This window comes from Podarcis erhardii, assembly GCF_964252035.2.
Source record: "Podarcis erhardii genome assembly, chromosome: 5".
Taxonomy (NCBI): domain Eukaryota; kingdom Metazoa; phylum Chordata; class Lepidosauria; order Squamata; family Lacertidae; genus Podarcis; species Podarcis erhardii.
This window is the reverse complement of record NC_138509.1, coordinates 28,060,299-28,073,651: the sequence shown is the minus strand read 5'-3', so window position 1 is coordinate 28,073,651 and position 13,353 is coordinate 28,060,299. Positions and strand designations below refer to the sequence as shown.

General features: G+C 41.7%; 2 long non-coding RNA genes across 2 annotated transcripts in view; one reads left to right on the top strand and one right to left on the bottom strand.

Moving 5' to 3' along the window:
- LOC309342496 overlaps positions 1–2,406 on the bottom strand; it is a 578,273-nt gene extending 575,867 nt beyond the window's left edge. Inside the window, exon 1 of the long non-coding RNA XR_014156853.1 lies at positions 2,370–2,406. This is a non-coding gene — a long non-coding RNA (uncharacterized lncRNA). The remainder of the gene's footprint in view (positions 1–2,369) is intronic.
- A 247-nt stretch (positions 2,407–2,653) lies between these two features.
- LOC309342498 lies at positions 2,654–12,532 on the top strand. The gene is made up of 3 exons (XR_014156856.1): positions 2,654–2,856; positions 7,609–7,724; positions 11,374–12,532. It is a non-coding gene; the product is annotated as an uncharacterized lncRNA (long non-coding RNA).
- The last annotated feature ends 821 nt before the right edge of the window (positions 12,533–13,353 follow it).

Genomic DNA, 13,353 nt, shown 5'->3' with positions numbered 1-13,353 from the left:
GTTAGATGGAAAAGATTAATTGATTAATAAACATGAATGCTGATTCACCAGATAGGCAAATGGCTTGTCTATTTAGTGAATTAGTATTCATGGTTATTAGTCAATGTATCTTCATTAAATACTCTGTACCAAAGTACACATCTGTTTTGTCATATTCCATGTACTTAAATGCACTATGTTCCCTACTGACAAAATAGGGGTGGGTGTGCAGGAGGGGAACCCTAAAACCTTTTATGCCCCAGGTTATGACTCTACAGCCCTCTCCTAATGGAGCTTACTCCCAGCTAAACATGTACAGGATAGCAGCCTTACAGTAAGATGTCCCCATTTTCTGGGGACAGGCCCTGGATTTACAAACCAGTCCCTTGACAAAATCAATCTATTTAGTAGGAAGTTGAAAGGTGTCCCCGGATTCATTGAAAAAAATCTGGTAACCTTACCTTACAGCACATTTCTAGCCATGTTTACTTGGATGCCCCACTGTATTCAATGTGTTTACTCCTAGGTGAGTACCATCAAGAAATCCTGGAGAGTCACTGGCAGTGTTAGAAACTGAGGTATGAAAGCTAGGAGCTAAATGGCACCTTAAACCTGAGTTATGGGCACCACAATGGAGTGTCTAGGTGTGCTTTCTTTATAACAAGAATACAAAGCTGAAAATGAATGAACTGTAGCTAAAATCTTATGTTCACTTTTCACATGGTCTAGTCCTCATCTGAAGACCTCAAAAAACAAAGCCATACTCCCCCTGCCCGCCTCCCTAATATTCTTATGAGGGTCTCTTCTCCAGTCTTCAGAGAGTGGCTGGAAGTGGGGGGGGGGCAGAAAAAGGTCCTCCTTTCCTTCCAGCAGTGGCAGTTTTAATATGAAACCTTAGGCTCAGTACTGTGCCCAGAGCTCACATTAATGAAATTCTCTGTCGCAAAACGCACCTAGAACAGTGGGAGTTTCGAACGCTGGTCACTGCCAGTCATTATAGACAATACTAAGCTAGATGTACCAGTGACCTGACCCAACTTCCTGTGCTCCTACATTCTAATCCCTTGGAGGTAGCCGAAAGTTGTCATATTTCTCCTGCATCTTAATTCCCAGGATAAAGAAATCCAGTTTCTTCATCTTACCTCTCACAGAAATCTACTTCTTTGATTCTGTTATCATTTTCGGTAGCTGCCCTTTGAATCTGTTCCAGCCACATCATAATGAAGCTTGTGATTACCTTTGAATGTGTCTGGATCTCCTCCAGGACATAAAACACATTTCAAATTAAGATTCCTATATGAAGTGAGCTCAGCACAAATATGAGGTCTCGATAAAACATGAGAGCGCCTCCATTTTCATTCAATTACACAGAATGTAAAAATGTCATCACCGTGGGATTCCTATTCATAGGGTTAATGGTGGCATAAATCATCAGCTGGAAGCTGGTAGGAGAACAGGGAAGAGAATCAAAGGGGAAGAGGGAAATCCTGCAGCAACAGCAGGCTGGAGTACAAGGAGGCAGCCTACGAGTTTGGTGTTGGTTTGGATCTGATTTTTGGGATGCAAATGATCTTTCTAAATTACATCCCTTCTTGTGCCAAGATTACCTTGGCACCAGTGCACCTTGAGCCTGATAATAATGAAAGCCAGTCCTTGTCTGGCCCTGCTCTCCCTGGGTCTTTCAAATAACAACAAATCAGAATTAACTAGAGCATGCTGGTGATAGATTAGTTGCTAAACTAAATGGTCTAGGGACCCCCAAAATAAGGTCCAGACGTACACTCAGTATAATTAAAGCACTGTAGACAGCCAAGGCAACTCACACACCATATTGGATGCTATTTGTTTTGATACCAGTTAGAATGGTGACACAGAATCAGCTTCGCCGGCGCTATTAATTTTCTGGTTCCAGAGGGTCAGATGTGTAATCGTGGATAATACAACACTCTGCACTTGCAGATGTCACTACTCCGGCAGAATGGGTTTTTGTAATGAACTGCTCTCCTTTTTCCACCAGGAGATGTTGGAGAGAGTCTTTCAATGTCTTTCCCCCAAAGCCATTACATTGAAGAGAGAATTTCAACAAGAGAGGAAAGGAGAAACAAATCCACAGATGAGTAGCTGAGTAGACAAAGCATTAGTAAATCTAACCATTTTCAAAGACATGGTTGTGCTTCCTGTTGGGGGAAAAGTATAAGCAATAACATTTTCTTGTAATAAATTTAATTCATGGACCTGCTAGAGTGAGAAGTCTCACTCTAGCAAGCACAAACCATAACTTGCAGCTTCAGATGTAATGGCAAACTATGGTTTGACTAGACCACTGACATTACGTGACAACATGCCACTGACTTGCAATTCAGAAGAAAGTATCTCTTGTTTAAGCTTACCTCCGAGAGAAGTTAAACTAAGCTGCTTTTGTTAACACCTCAAAGTCAACACCAGGTATGGTTCCATATTTTAATGTTGTATTTTAATTTTGTTCTTAAGTTGTAATCATTCAATTTGTTTTTATTATTGCTTGTAAGCCGCTCTGAGCCCGGCCTTGACTGGGGAGGGCGGGGTATAAATAAAAATTATTATTATTATTATTATTATTATTATTATTATTATTATGTCATCATTCTTTCATCACTTACGTGTCATAATGCTGCACTGCTGCTGCCTACGTTCTCTAAACACAAGGTATTACATCTTAGCTTTGTCCAGTATTTATCAAATTGTTCTGAACTCCTTTAACTTGCTCTTTGTTGACAGTCTCACCTGTTGTTCATCTCCTTCAGCCTAAATGCTTTCCTCCCATTCTCACCTTAAGTGTTTACCCTGGCTTCAGCTCAATTTTACCTACTCCAACTCTCCGTATTTCTGAGCAAAAAAGTATTGAGGATTACTATTAAGTTAACCATTATTACCAGGCTAAGGGTGTCATATTAAGCATCAGTGGAACTCATGAAATGAATAACTATGTCTCCTAACAGACAGTTTTTGTGGCAAGTGACACTGGGCATAACTTGTTGGTGCTTTTTTCTACTCCACTTCTTCTTACAACTGGGTGAATTTTTTTTTTCTGTTTAGCCAAACATTTTTAGAGAATTAATTTGATTCAGTGTTGGTAATTTGTTCTGGCCTTCACGATTTTATAATTTTATGTACAGTGCCATAAAAAACAACCCTGAAATGAAATCCTCTTATAAATAAATAAAACCTGGCTGTTTGGCTGCTGTGAGGCATTGGCTGCCACAGGGAAGGAAGTTCTCTGGATGTGAATACTGGGGTCCTCCAACTCCTGAGCTGCTTGTTACACACACACACACACACACACACACACACAGTTTGTGTGTGTGTGTGTGTGTGTCAGGGGTGCCAACTTGAATAAAATACTGTGGGGCCCAGGTAAGCCCTGCCACGCATAATCAATCACATGATGCAGTACACACATACCATTTCAGGGGGAATGCCTATCAACTTTGTGGGGGCCCAGCCCCCTCAAATATTTTATTGTGGGGGGCCAAAGCCCCCACAGCCCCTAAGAGTTGGCTCCTATGATATATATCCAGTGCTTTTTTCCTTAAAAAATGTTTGGGGTACTCTCATTTTCCTACTCACATTGAAATACTGCCCCTCAATGAGGCTAAACTTAGATTCACAAAATGTTTAGGGGTACTCCCAGAAAAAGCACTGTATATATCAACCATCATCCAAACAAAAACCAAATAAATAAGGACACCCAAGACTGCCATGATGTAAAATCTAAATAGCAGCCAAGCAGCTTACTCTCATATTTAAAAGAAAGGAGGATTTAAACCTCGAAATAAGTGCCTGCTTCCCAAATTTATCAGTGCAGCTCCTTCTTCATGTAAATTGGGTAGGCGACAGATAGTGTTCTCCCTAATCCAGTCAGCCTTCTGCCAGCAGAGCCATATTTGATGTATTAGATTAGCTATAAAAGCAGCAGCTGCTCATTCTGATTTGTGGCAAGGGAAACTGAAGAGCTTTTGGCATAGACAGGAGAAGGCCCTTAAATAAAGCTCTTGTGGAGGTGAATTTAGGAAAGGGTTCACATCTGTTCTTACTTTGTGCGAATTTGTCCATGCTGTTTCACCAGAAAGTGCCAGAGCAACAAGGTGATGTTTTCAAGTAGCTGAGTGTAGACAGAAAGATTAATCGAAGAGGCTTTATCTTTAGGAGTACTCAGTGGGGGCTCTGTTCGGCTCACAGAGAATGCAGGGGCGCTCATTACCATTTCATCATCTCTTCTCACTGCCTATAGTCTTTGGTCCATACTTTAATCACTGTAATTATCTATTTTATCATCCTGTGTACCAGTTTCTGTTGTTGGGCAATTAGCACAGAAGCATAGCCTCCATACACAGATCTCTCTCCTCAGCCAACTCTACAGTAGCCTCTTGGCAAATAGGAAGTGCTGCTGCTGGTCTCCTCCCACCACTAGGGAGAAAATGGCAGGAGCTGTCCTCTGGGGCCTCCTGGGCTCTGAACCTGCCCAATTTGATTCCCCACCCCACAACAGCCTTTGATTCCGCACCTTGTTCCCAATGTAGATTTTTCACGCACCCCTTGTTCCTGATACAGATCTTTATTTCCCTCTTGTTCCTCAACCCGTCTTTCTAGGCCAGGGGAGGACACCATTTTGTGGTTCACCTTAGGTGCCAAAATGTCTTGGGCTGGCCTTGGGGTGTGCACTGGAGCAAAGATAACTGTAGCTAGTACAGTATATCTGATTCAGAGGAAGGAATGTCTGTCTCTCCGCCTGCCCCCTTACAAATGGACAGAATTCTCCTAGTGAATACCATCTTCTATTGCAGTTAGTGGCAAAGTCCTTTGGTGGGGAGGAGTTACTAGGCAGAGTCTGGGATCGGACTTTTCCTGTTGAATGTGCATATGGTATTCCCTACTAGCCCTGTCTCAGTGTAGCCTGCCCATGTAACCAAAGAGTGACAGCACAAGAAGCCAATTGCCATCAATGGTCATTGCAAATTGTGTGCAATTTTCACTATACAATCTTAATATCAGTGCTTATAGCAATTATCTGATTCATCGTTTACATCCACATTAACTGAAAGATTCACTAACTATACTGTACAGTATTGAAAAAGCACTGTGCTCACACTACTGCCCTGGAAAGCATGGAAATCGTACATGTTGCCATAATACATAAAAATACATATCAGATATCTTAGCAAGAATCACCATGGCTTGGAGCAATGCACCAAGCACGGCAATAACCCTTCCTTATTTCATTAAGTTTGCCATTTTGCATTATTCAATCTATTATGTTCATTACGTATATGCAGTGCACATCTAATGAGTCCAGTCCATTTTCTCTCAAAATGAAAAATTATATTGACTCCCCTACAATCAATGACCCCATTGCGCCTTGGAGCATATTGAAACCAAATTGGATCCTTAGCACAAAGACTAAGTGTTGATGCTGAAGTATAAGGAGAGGGAACACAGAGGCTGTTTTGTGGGTGGGGGGAAAAGTCATACTATTAATATTCGATAACTTGGGATTAGAGCCAGTGAAATTGATTAACAGCTTTTAAAAATGGAGCAGCAAGCACAGCTGGTGCTAAGATATTACAGTGTTTGGCATCGTATAAATAGCCAGTCAGACATTCAAGGATCTTTTAACATCTTGGAAAGGGTAAGTATGCCAACAGATAACACCACATGTGTTTTAAAATTATAGTAGGTATTCTCAAAGCAACTGAAGTCAATTAACCTCTGTTCTTTTCCCCTGCACTTTAAATTTAAAAGAAATGAATGGGTATTTTTTGTTCTCCTTTTACAATTATTAAAAAACCCTATCCTGCCGAGATATATAGTACATATGCAATGAGTTTTAGCTCAATGAAAATTTTTATAGCCAAGCTTTAGAGCCCTGAAAATATGAGTTTACTGGGGAAATGCTGACACAACTGTTAAGTGTAATGGAGTGAGCCATGCTGCCATAATTTCTGATACAATCTTATTGATATGGGTAGTAGGGAGACTAAAGATACTGCCAATCATTTTATAGGCGTGTGTGTGTAATTTTACTGTGATATTTGGGAGATTAAATCCTCAGGTGCTTCTTTTTTCTGTATTAAGCATTAAAACATTAATGTGTGTGCGTGTGTGTGTACACACACACATCTCTCCCCCCCGCATGTTGTGGTGTCATCCTGACAATGACAAAAAAGCAATACATTTTGTGCTACAAGCAAGAAGGAGCAAGTGATAAAATCTTCCTTCGATAATATTTATTTCAAAGATGCCCTGAGCACATGCTGGGATTAAATTGGAAGTGAATTGATTAGAATATAAATATGGCTTCAAAACTGTGTGCTAATATTCAGTTTTATATTCATGAAAATATAAGAGTTGGTGAGGAAAAAACCCATCTCAAAATTATCCAGAAAGTTTCCACAGTGCAGGAATATATATATATATATATATATATATATATATATATATATATGATGTGTGTGTGCGCGTGCGTGCGTGCGTGCGTGCGTGCACAGCAGGGTATCAACTAGCCCTGGGCAATCTTGACAGGCAGCTGCCGAACTAGCCTTGATCTTGAAACTTGGCTATCACTCTTCCTTTCTTGAGGCAAAATCAGAAAATTGCCTCAGATCTTCAAACTGCACAGAACTAATGACGAATCCACCAAATCTGAGTCCATATACCATCTACATCTAAGTTTTAAAATGACAAGAGTAGCTGTACTCTGTCACTCATTTCTCTGGTCCAGGGAGATTTGACATTTTCTACTATGCTACGTACTTCAATCATCTTTAAACTATATGCATCTGAACAGAGATTATTGTTTATAATAGAGCTGCTAACCTGTGACCCATAGCAGGCTCTGAAAAGTTTTTTTGGGTTTGTTGTTGTTTTTTGGTGGGTGGGTGTCTCCCAATATCCCATTCCAAATATGTCATTAAAAAAACAAATCTTGTAATTATTGACTGCGCTTGTGGATTCTCCACTGTGATGTCATGTTGGCAAACTCTTTTTGCCCCCCTTTCCCTTATCCCTTATATAGCACATTCAGCTCCAATTCCTTTCCTTTCATTCCCTTGATCTTGCTTACCATAAACTATGCTTGAATCCTTGTATTATCAGAGTAGCTGTTTATAAACCAAGAAGCTGGCATGGCTAGCTGTCTGAACAGCTGTCTGTGCTTGGATCCACCATTACACAGAAGGTGCATGGAATTTTGGCTGCATTTTCTCCAGTCACAAGGTCAGCACCCAAGAAGATGGACATGGAGCTGAGAGAGGGAGGCTGTCTATCTAGTCCTCTCTTTCTGGTCCAGGCCACACCCCTCACCAGCTTTACTTTACATCCTTCTTGAGTGTTTTCCCCTGGTGGGAATGTCTCCTTGAACTCTGATCACAAGCTGCTGGGAATTGTAGCTCTGTGAGGGTTAAACTACAGTTCCCCACTACAATTTTGTATTTCAACTAACAAAACAATATGTTTCGGGTGAGAGTGTTGCCATTATTCCTCTTTCTAGCATTTGCAGAAAATCCGACCGCCCCCTTTTTGCCCCCAGCTGCACTTTCTGTGAACCTCATGATGTTTTTTTCTCCTTTCTCATATGAAAACTACCTTCAAAAGACTGGAGAAGTCACAGTCAACAGAGCGCCTGAAATGCTGACTAATTTCAAGCTACTATTTAAATGAAATTAATTCAGGGAGGGGAAACTTGAGGAGTATGTGCTCAGAATTTAAAGGTAAGCCTTTGTTTTCATACCATTTCTGTCACTACGCACATGCAGAAACACATTTCCAGATACAATTCTGTGACCATTTATGAACTACATCCGATTGCTTCCTGAAGCCTGAGAGTTAGCCCAGGTACCTGTACATGAAAAGTATTTTAAATCTCCACTCAAAGAGTTATACAATTGCTTGCCCCAAGGAGAGATGGCAAAGACTTGCATTTAAGCAACATTCTTCACAGAATACCAGGCTTGTCAGAGGATTACAGTGTAGCTGAATGATTATAGCTACCGGATGCTCTAAATTTCAGATGCTCCCTTGGTATTCGCCTTCACAACAGTCTGAATTTTCCAGAAGCTTGCTGACATAATTTTGCACGTTATTTGAATGAGAGCTCTCCTGGGAGACTCACAATGAAGAAAGAAACTTTCTCTGCTTCTCATAAATCCTCATTTTTGCCTTATTCCACTTGTGATTTGTTTTTGTTTTGTTTTGCTTTTCTAAAACAAAAAACTGTAAATAGCCCAATTTACACATTATAGTCAGGAACGAGAACAACACATTTAGCAAGAATTGAACTTGAAGAGAAGTAATTAGTGCTGTGATCAAAAATTTCTTCTGCTCCCCCACTCAGGCCGACTATTTCCCATCAATTAAGAAGAAAAGAAATTGCACCAGAAAATAAGCAAAGGGGAAATGATTTATTTTTTATGCAAAATTCTCCTGGGTGGGTGGCGGTGAGGTTTTGTGCTTACCTTACTTTTGAGGTGACTGGAGGATTTTGTCCTTCCTTTCGTTCTACAAATCACCTCGCCAGTGGGTTGCATTCTGCAGCCTCCCTGCATGCCCATGCTTCTTGAAAACTCCATGGTATCCTTTGCTGCCCTTGCTTGTAAGCGTAGGAATGCAGGGACACTGCAGACTGTGCCCCTGACAGCTCCTCGTTACTTTTTCAAAGTAAAATCTCTCTACTTTTAAATAGATCTTTCTGGAAAGACTTCAGAGGTAAAAGGAAGGACACCCTTAAAAGGAAGATCAGAGAGTTCTGACGAAAACAAAAATGGGATTGGAAATGGTTGACGATCACTTATTTGTCCCATGCCTCAAAGGGAAATAAATCCATTGAATACAGTCAGTATAAATAAAACTGCCATTGTTGAATTCAGTCCACAAATGATACATTTTTCTTGCCCAATTTTCAGTGTCTTTTCTTGTACACTGAAATAAATGTGCTGGAATGACATTGTTGGCATTTGTCTGTCTCGAAAGGCAACGGAGTGTGCCTCCAGGGCTGAAGTCAAACTGCTGAGTTAACAGCACCAAATTGACCTCCCTGGGATGCAAGCCTGGGTAGTGTGTACGGAGGTCCTGGGCCGCCCAGATGACAAGACCACCCCCCCCCCTCTTGACCTTGCTGATGTAGCCCAAAGGAAAGTAGAGTAATATGCTTGGCACCAGCTTGGCTGCAGGAGTTGCCGGAAAAAGGTGTACAAGGCACCATTCAACTGTCCTAGGGACTCCACTCTGGATTTGTCTAAGGGTTGTTGTTTTTTTATAATAATATTTATTAAATTTTTAAACAATAATCAACATACATAACAACATGATCTTTTTCAATAACCACATTTCATTCTCATCTTTGGACTTCCTCACATCTCTTGTTCCTGCATTCTGAGCACATAAATTTTTCTAGCAAATTATTTACTTAATTCAGTTTATATCATGTAATTGTCCAGTATTAAATCTCAAATCTTAGAATTTAAATCACTCTTTTTTTAAAAAAAAAACTTAATTCTAGCATATTATTTATCCAAAATTTGTCTTTTCTTTCAGTCACGTTTAAATTTATATTCTTTGTTACTAATTTGTTGGAGCCATATTATTACAGATCTTACATCTTTCTTAACATTCGTACAATTTACAGTGTTTTTGTAAATAGTCCTTAAATTTCTTCCAATCCTCCTCCACCAGTTCTTCTCCCAGGTCTCGGATTCTGCCAGTCATCTCTGCCAGTTCCATATAGTCCATCAGTTGCATCTGCCATTCTTCCAATGTGGGCAAATCTTGAGTTTTCCAGCCTTTAGCGATGAGTATCCTTGCTGCTGTTGTGGCATACATAAAAAAAGTTTGATCCTTCTTTTGCACACTCCAGTTGACCAGACTGGATTTGTCTAAGGTTTACTCCTTAGCTTTTTCTTCTCTGGAAGATGTTCTGCAAGGCACCAGAGGTTTGGGACCAAAGTTTTCCTTCTCCTAGATGGGCCACTTTCCCAGGTTGATGAGCCCATCTGCCCCTCACATTCCTCTATAGCACATGCAGTTGGACCCACTATTGGTCATGTCCGCTCAATCTGCCGGAGTCTGACTTTGCGTGCAGGGGAAATCTCTACCTCCCGGAGGGTTGACACCCATCGGCTACCCTCACCTGGTTCAGCCAGCCAGCCAGAAAACCATTCCTAGGGTGTGGCCACTGTCATATTCTGACAGATTTGAGGAGGCACAGGTGGGGGACTAATATAATGGCAACGTAATTACTTAAGTCAATTACATTCCCACCGCTCCTCTGCATCCAGCCAGTCCATGACAGCCTTCCATCAGAGGACTGGGGAATGTAGAATGGGGAAGAAAAGTGTCCACACCACCGTTGGCTATCTCACAAAAATAAGACAAGCTGAATCATCATTTCCCCCAAACTCTAAAGAAATTGTTAAGGACCCTGAGAAGGAGAAAGAAAAATCGAGGCCTTTTTAATTGGGTAAATTTTCAAGAAATTGTAGTGCAGCTATCAGCACAGAACTAGAAATAGGCAACTATTTCTAGAGCTTTCATTAAAATAGATGAGTATTTCATTACCAGCTTTACCGGAGCATAGGCATCTGCTCACAGAATTTTGTCAGGAACTGTTCGTGTCTACACTTGGGGGAGGGGGAGAGGTCTTATGCAATCCATTTGCTTCCAATTCTGATGCTGCCCCTAGACAGCCATTATCCTTTGTGCCCATCACAACCACCAGGTACCATAACAAAGATTTCATATTCTTAAAAGCAAATTAAAAGTCATGGGAGCTGAACAGCTGTCTGTTTCTGATTAGAGTATAGCTTCAGGGGATTTCCAGTGGGCAAACAGACAAGAGGGAGAGTGTGGGAGCCATGAAGCCATGGCAGAGGCTTGTAGTGCCGCGTGGTGCCTCACTGACCTCGGTGACCGGCATGTCCGTGCTTTGCAGTGTATTGAGTGTATTGACCTTATATGGAGTTGTGTTCCCACTGGGCAGTAATACTATATATGGTAATGAGTGTTGTATAGCCATGATCGGGCGATGTGACATGGGACATTGGCAGATGGCCACGTAGGCTGTTAGAGAAAGGAGAGGATAATAAAAATACCAGAAAGGAGGAACGCTCAAGTGAGCTGCCCTCCACCCTGAAGATACTCGCTGTCTGTGTTTTTTTTCTATGCTACTCACCACTGTTGACGGCTGGTTTCCGTCAGGAGAGTTAAAGTCTTTCCCCACAGCACTACAGCCCTGATCTGATTCCCCTCCCCACAGGGCTGCTATTATTATTTTTCGAAATGTGAGTGATCTTAATTGTGCATCTTTAGCTTTGCTTCTCCTTTTGTCCTTAATAAGCTACTCATTCAAACCATTTTTTTGCCCAGCTGCAGGCCTACATGACAGAAAGAGTTGACTTCCAATCTTGGCAAGAGGTTTCTTCCTCATAGCAGATGGCTTAGGTGATCAAAGTAGATTCTCTTAAGGCACTGATATGTCTGCTCTCAATACCTGCCAGGACTGCTGGATCAAAACTGTTTTAACTGGCAACCTGTACTTGTGTCACTACTACATTCATGCATACCACATGTAGAGTGTTTGCTTCTAACTCTACAGGACAGTTAGCGCAAAAAAAGTAAAAAAAAAAAAGTAAAAAAAAAAACAACACACCAGCACACATAGAAAATGCTGTGTGAAGTTTGTAGGGGAAGAAGCAGTCTTCCTGCTGGGAGATGGCTGAGAGCGCTGTCAGCCTGTGGCAAGGTTTCTGTTTCTGTGTCTGTCAAAAAGACTTCTGAGAGTGAAAAGTAATGACATAAGATTTCTTCAGTGTTTATTCGTTCTGTTAGGGTAGTTTTCTGTGGAATTAAATTAGTAAAACTTAATTCATGATTCTGTGTGAACAAAAAGGATCAGGATTTGCTAAGTGGTTCCTCCCTCTGGTTCATGGGAGCACTCATCCTGCACAAAAGGGTGGGGGGATACCATGACCTTCAGTGAGGTGTTGGATAGTTTTATCTGTCTAAGCAGTACTGTCCATAATCAGGCAGGTCCCTTGTCAAATACTGTCCAGGCATCTCCTGATATGATGTGGGGCCATTGCATTGATCAGCTGCAAACTCAGGGGTGACACTAAGAAAGGCTGCTGAAATAACATCCAGAACAGTCTGTGTTATCTCCATTGAGAAGCTGACACCACCATGGACCACAAAGCGGTTTTGTTGAACACCCAATTTCCTCTAATGTGCCACAGCTAGAGGGCTGCGCAGACCCTGGCAGACTACAAAGCAGTGTGCAGGAAGAGGACCAGAACTATCCAGAACAAAAATGCATGCAAGCTGAGAGACTTGATTTGTGCTCCTGCACCTCTGTGGTTATTCATCAGTACTTTCAGATACAATTTTGTTTCTAGTGTTCAATCTTGAAGGAAGGGTAATCTAAGCGAATCTGCACTTAATATCAGGTTGTGTTGAAGCTACTGTTCCATTGTTATCTTCTAGTTTTAAACGGTATGCTTCTTACTGAATGAAAACCCTCAGTTGTGAACCCAGCTCTCTCTCTGTGTGTGTATCTGTTTAGAGCATGGGTAGGCAAACTAAGGTCCGGGGGCCGGATCCGGCCCAATCGCCTTCTAAATCCGGCCCGTGGATGGTCCAGGAATCAATGTGTTTTTACATGAGTAGAATGTGTCCTTTTATTTAAAACGCATCTCTCGGTTTTTTGTGGAGCATAGGAATTCGTTCATTTTTTCCCTTCAAAATATAGTCCAGCCCCCCAAAAGGTCTGAGGGACAGTGGACCGGCCCCCTGCTGAAAAAGTTTGCTGACCCCTGGTTTATAGTTACTGTTAACAAATATCTTATCATGGGGCCTTCTTAATACTTGGTGGCCATGGTTGTCTTTCTTTCTTCCAGCCTGAACACGTGAGAGGAGATTCATGTGGAAGGGGTTTTTGGGGGGGGGGGGAGGGAGACGCCACCCTTGCCACAAATGTCCCAATATGTATGGGAAGTTCAGAAGGGGGCTTGGAAGCAAATTCACTTGAGCACCCTTAGAAGTCTCCTTGCAGTCAGGAGCTCCCTCTTCCTTGCTTTACCTCACTACGCTCAGCTGCTATGAGCAATGTAGCCTTGCTAACTTCCAAGAGGTTGGCTGGAAGGGAAGCAGCTTAAAGCAGGCAAGATAAGGCAGCGAAGGTGTGATGGCTTGTGAATGCCTCTGCTCACTCAGAGATACATATATACAGTCTTTATTTTACATATGTACAAGCAGCATGTTACAATCATGCATCCGAATCCTCCGGGCTCAGATTCTGGGAGTGGCTTATGCCAGCTCCTTCTCCAATAGAAAAGGTGGGGAAGTTTCACA